Genomic DNA, 6,000 nt, shown 5'->3' with positions numbered 1-6,000 from the left:
CTCTCATTTGTTGCTATTTACAGGGGGAAAAAACAAGCACAGCAGAGCCAATGATGTGATTAAAGTCATGTGTAGTTCAGCCTTAACCTGGGGGGAAGGAAGCTGGCAGGTGTTGCAAAGCACTTGACTCAGGATGGCTCATATTCTAAGCCCTTAAAGAGCTGCACTCTTCAAAGTGCTGTCCTGTGTCCCTGCCTGGTGTTATAGGTGTCCTGATTTGTTTTCTCTGGGCACTCACACTGAATAGTGAGGATAATAACTGATGACAAAGGGCTCAGGGCCAGCAATGATGATTTCTCCAAATTGCCTTCAATAAGAACCAAACTCAGCAGTTCCATCCTGTAGCCAAGCTTAAATGGACACCACAGAGGTTGTAATTTATCCAAAAGAGCCATTGTAGACTGAGCACATCATGTCAGTGATCTGGAGGGATTAGGGACCCCATCGACATATGCAGACACAATAGCTGCAGTTGCGTAGCCTCTCCGCTTTCAATGGCATGTGGATTAAAGGAATGTTCAATCTGCTTCAGAAGGCCCCCTCCCCCAATTCCAGCTCTGCTTAAACAAACACAGCTTGTAAGGCACAGAAATCCCATGTTGGATGTTCAGTGGGGCAACACTCTGGTTCTCATTTAAACCAGTTTTTTGAAAAGTTTCATGGATATTTTCTTGTGGTCTTTACCTAGGCAGAACAGAGCCTAGGTAGTGGAGTTGCTATTATTATTTATTACCCAAATGTCTGACACTATAATGGGTGCGTTATGTTTGCCCCCTCCCATCCAGGACCTAGATTTCAGCCCATGCATTTTGTCCTATAGGGTGCAATGGGGATTGAGAACCAAGCCAGTTCCTCCCTGCATAGCTCTGTCCTGGAGTTTGTTTGTCATACTAGAAAGAAGTGGAATGTTGGGAACTGGCTGATAGGAAGACAGATAAAGAATCATGTGTCATCAGTGTATATGGTACTTTACTGAGCTTCTGAACAAAAAAAGACAGGGCTCTGCCACAAGGTGCTTACAATGCAAATTACAGAGCAAGAGAAGGATTGGGAGAGGAAAGGGAACAAGGGATAAATGTAAACAGCCACATGGGCTCAGGCTTTGGCTTAGCTGGAACAGAGGAAAACCCAGATCTAAATCCCTTTGCAGCCATGAAGCTCACTGTATTGCCTTGGCCCAGACTAACTGTAGTGCACAAGCTCTCTGTGAGGTTTAAAAGTGCTGCTGTAAGTTTCTCGGAAGAAAGTCCCCCACTCACTGGGAAGAGAGTGATCCCCCCTTACAGGTCTCCCACTCACAGGGACAAACACAGCACAGGGCCGATGGTGCCCTGCACAAAGCGTGGCACCCGGAAATAAGTGGTGATAATGTGATGTCACTGTCAACTGCTTCCAGGAGGCCCATTTTGGGCCATTTGGACCCAGGGTCAGGTGGGCCTTACACAGCAGCGCTCTGATTGCTGCACCTAGGCACGAGCGATTCCATGCCAGGGCGTCAGGTACAGAACGAGGTGGTGGCAGCAGTGCCTGATTTGGTCCAATCATCCTAAGGCCGGCCCTGCTTCTTAATTCTTGCCACCGTTAATGAAAGCCAAATTCGCCTGAGCCATGAAAAACCCAGGAAAATATTATTAAGGATGTAATCCTAGCACAGTACCTACTTTCCTGGGAGTGAGTCCCACTGAGCACCATGGAACTTACTTCTGAGAAGACTGTGCTGTAAGGGAAACTGGTCTTGTGTGGCATTGCTTATGACGTGGACCCCACCGTTCAATGTTGTATCATAAGAACTCTCACTGATGCCTCGTAATACCTCTGAACCAGATGAATTTATCATTCTGAAGCCTCAGGAAACATCAAGCAGCCAGCTGAAGGAAAGTGACAGATTTTTTTTTTTCCTTGGGAAGGAACCTTTGCTGCCTCTAGTCTTTGCTACTTCAGTTCCTATAAATACACCTAGATTAATAACACCTAGAGATTATTAGGCGCTACTTATTTGCACAGTGGCTTGAGGAGAGAGCTTCTGTTTGGAACTCTGCAGTCACAGACCAAACATACAGCAAACCTTTAAGAGAGGTTAGCTGGGAGTCAAGATATCTGTCTTTTTACATCCCGTGCTTCTTATTCTGCACAACAGTGTTGAACTAGGATTTATGTTGTGTATTTAAATTGCTGATATTGAAATAGATGATGTATGGTGGGAATTGTAGTTATTTGAGGATGAGCCCCCACTGGAAGGGTGCTGCTCCTTACTCTTCCAAACATGCTCACAAGGACAGCATGTGGGGCAGAAGGGAGTGCTGCTTTCTGCTGTCATGTCACTGGCAGTCCTGGCTTTCTTGCCACCTGGGGGCCAGGAACACCAGTGCCACCCCCCATTCACCCAAAAGTAATTGTGGTTGTCCCTTGCTCTGGCAGCCCTGCTGTATTCTGCCACTTTGGAAAGGGGTAGCTGTTCCCCTTTATGGTAGAACATCCACCCATTTATATTTTTTCCCCCAAAGCAACAGAATGGGGGGGGGATGGCTGGTTTCTGCCACTTTGGAAAAAGAGGGGCAGCTATTTGGAGCAAGTTGCTCCACCCCCCCCTTTCACTTATTTTCAAAGCAAAAGAAACTGGCAGCACCAGTGACTTCTTTTGCTTGTAAAAAAAAAAGGATGATGGGGGAGCAGTGGATAGTAGCAGTACCCCCCCCCTGTGCTGCTTGAGGCTTTTGACCCCCTTGCCCCCCCTTAAGTATGCTAGTGTGCCATGCAAAAAGGTCACCCAGGTCACTTACTGAGGTCACCCACTGAGGAGGCTATGTGAAGTGGCTACTTCATGCAATGGATGGGCAGCGGGAGTGGGCTGGGCATACTACAGGTGCCCTGTGCCCCCTCACTGCCTCTGCTGACTACCTCAGTTGGTCTCCAAACCCTCCCAGTTCCTCACTGCCTTGCCATGCCTTCCCAAAAGAGCAGGAAGAGGAAGTGTGTGGGGAGAGTGTGGAGGGTCTGGAGCTGCAGAAACCTTATGATTGCTCAGACAGGGGAAATGAGACGTAGACCCGCACATCTAGCTTCAGGAACAGCTGGACAAAGGCAAGTTACAGAAAATGTCCACTGTTTTGCCACCTCTGCTATATGCCTGGCTCTCCATGCCTGGGGGGGGGGGGGGAGGCTCTGTTTGCTCTCTATGCCTGCTTTGTTGTGTTCTTTCCATGCAGCTATGGGTGAGCCGGAAACAGTCTTTAAGGCTGCAACCCTAAACGCACTTTCCTAGGAGTAAGCCCGCTGATCCCAATGGGGTTTACTTCTGAGTAGACATGCATAGGCTTGGGCTGTCACTCATTTACCGCCCCCTTGCCCGAGATCCCACTGAGGAAGTGTTCAGTGCATGATTTTTCCAGGGTTAGGGAGAAATCGTGGAAAGGACAGACTGCCTCTAAATCGTGGAAAGGGAAGGCTTTCCGGATCAACTCAGCTGACTGCCTTCGGATTAAGCCTCTCTGAACCCACCGTCCTCCGGGGACGGAGGCAGATCTCGAGGAAGCTGCCGGGTGAGATCATGAGTCGTAGAAAGATCATCAGTGAAGACCCAGGCGGAGGAAAGATCTGGGCGCACCACCCACCCGGTAGTGCAATCCTACGCGCACTTTCCTGGGAGTAAGCCCCTTTGACTCTAAAGGGGCTTGCTTCTATGCGCACTTTCCTGGGAGTAAGCCCCACTGACGCGAATGGGGCTTGCTTCTGAGTAGGCATGCGTTGGATCGGAGCCTCCGCAGCTTCCACACTGCCTCCCCCTCGCACCGGCTAGCTAGCGGGGCGCCCACCCGCTTAGTGCTGGGGGAGGCGCGGCGTTAGCTGCCTGCTGAGCTCACCTCCTCTCCGGTGGGTCGCGGCGGCGCCGGCGGCGGAGGAAGCATCCCGAGGCATTCTAATGAGGTGGGAGGGGACGCAGCCCCATTGGCCGCGCGCGGGCGTCTCGCTGAAGTCAGGGCTGCCTCTGGTCAGCGGAGGCAAAACAGCGCTGCGAGCACTGCAGCGCGGAGGCTGGAGGAGTTTCGTGACCAGCAGGGAGGGAAGGCGGGCAGGAAGGCCGCCGCTGCCCGCACCAGGTAAACGAGGCGAGCCTTTTCTTCTGGGTGATGGACTCTGCAAGGCATGGATGTGTGCGCAAACAAGGAATCCAATCCATGCGTATCTACTCATTGTAGTTAATGGGGCTTACACCCAGGAAAGTGTGGATGGAATTGCAGCCTAGGTTAGGCTCTGTTTTGTGTGCAGGCTAGGCTCGGTCGTGTTTCCTGTCGGTTAAAAAAGAGGTGAGCTGTGGGATCAGGTTTGCTGGATAGATCACGAAGAAACCTAGGAGGAAGGACACTTCTCCACCCCCCCCCCCCAAAAAAAAACCTGGACATTAGGATGGATTTCTAAAATTGCAAAGCGTCTGTGGAAGGTCGGGAAGGGATCGTGTCCGCCATTCCCCCCTCCCCAGAAAGAAGTCTAATTGAGGCATTGGATACATTCATTCATAATTTGCACAGCCAGGGTATTTGTGCGTGGAAGGGGCATTTGAACAAATAAAATCGGAGCCCCACGCAATGGATCCGTGGACACCAGTGGGACAAATCCCATAGGATTCCTTTTGATTGTAAAGAAATCGGCGGAAGGAATCCATTTTCAGATTGGTTGGACCCTTTTTTATTTTTTTTTAAAATGGATCTGCGACCTTGAAATGGGATGGCAGAGTGAGTGCTTGGGAGGGGAGGCTAAAAGATAATTCCACCGTGGATGCACCGGGAAAGACTGTTCGGCATTGTTTCCGAGGGTACGGATAGGAGATAAACTGTAGCCGTTGCTAGGTAGTGGGGAAAGGAGCATCTTCTCTGTTGCCTCCAGGTCCAGGAAGCAGGGCGTGTGTGTGGTATGCCGCAGCTGTTCATTCATCCTTTCAGGCAGAGGATGGTGTTAAGGAAGAAAGCTGGGAAGATCTCTTGTGCAATCCCCACTGAGCAGAGTGACCAGATACAAAAGGGGGCAGAGTGCTTTTGAACCATTGAATTATGGCAGGTGCAGCTCAGGATTGAAGAAGCCAAAAATTCCCTCTTGTATACAATCATAAAAGGTATAGTCACTCTGGCCCCCTTTGTATCTGATAACCCTACCACTGAGGTGAATGGGAGCTGTGCCCAAATGCTGGATGACAGTAACGCATTAGTCCTGCCTGTGTGTTTGCAGCAGAGCAACTAGGGGGATTCTGCACTTTGGGGAACCGCAGAACCAACAAAACACCACCTTTTGTTGGACCAACTTTGGGAAAGCTAGAATCAGCAATGGTTGATAAAATGCATTAAAAAAATAGGCTGTGTGTTTGGGTGTTGACTGATCAAAGGTCCCTTGTGCATTCCTTGGATTTGGAGTGGTGGGGACTTCAGAAATTACGTACATGCATGTAAAAAAAAACAACAACACTAGTGTCTTTCAGTAGGTATTTCTCCTCCCTTAAAGAGCAAGACAAAAGTCCAGATGTTGGTGAATTCACACAATCTTGATGACATCTGATTGGAGAATGAAACATGTACCTATGGCCTGCTGTGGGCTTTTGGATTCCAAAGCTTTTGCAGACTCAAGGATGGGGGGGGGGGAACTTACCAGTGTGCTGCTGTGAGCAAGAGACCTTCCACTTATTTATTTATTAGTCTCTTAGGGTAATGAAGAAAAGTCGCTCTGGTTGTGTTGTGCATATCCTATTTCAGCCAAAGAGCGGATTCTGTGTCAGTATGCTGTACGTTTGGTTTTTAGAAACAGGAATGACTTGTACAAACACTGCGCTTTCAGATATGTGGATGTGCTTCTGTTGTTCCAATGCTGTGCAGTAATTTGTTCAGTTGCATTTCTGACACAAATTGACTCTTCAAAGAGGTAACCTTCTCAAATCTGACATTCCTGTCTTTTTCCCCTACCAGGCAGGGAATAGAGATTACTATATATGTTTTTATGCAACTCTCCTTGTCTGCT

General features: G+C 49.1%; 1 protein-coding gene across 2 annotated transcripts in view; it reads left to right on the top strand.

Moving 5' to 3' along the window:
- Positions 1-3,996: 3,996 nt before the first annotated feature.
- The window catches only part of LOC136646075 (sorbin and SH3 domain-containing protein 1-like), a 209,615-nt gene continuing 207,611 nt past the window's right edge, over positions 3,997-6,000 (top strand). For both annotated transcript variants that reach the window (XM_066622642.1, XM_066622641.1), the window contains exon 1: positions 3,997-4,097. The gene's annotated coding sequence lies outside the window, so the exon portion shown is untranslated. The remainder of the gene's footprint in view (positions 4,098-6,000) is intronic.

Source organism: Tiliqua scincoides, chromosome 3 (genome assembly GCF_035046505.1).
Source record: "Tiliqua scincoides isolate rTilSci1 chromosome 3, rTilSci1.hap2, whole genome shotgun sequence".
NCBI lineage: Eukaryota > Metazoa > Chordata > Lepidosauria > Squamata > Scincidae > Tiliqua > Tiliqua scincoides.
This window is presented reverse-complemented; position numbering and strand designations above follow the sequence as displayed.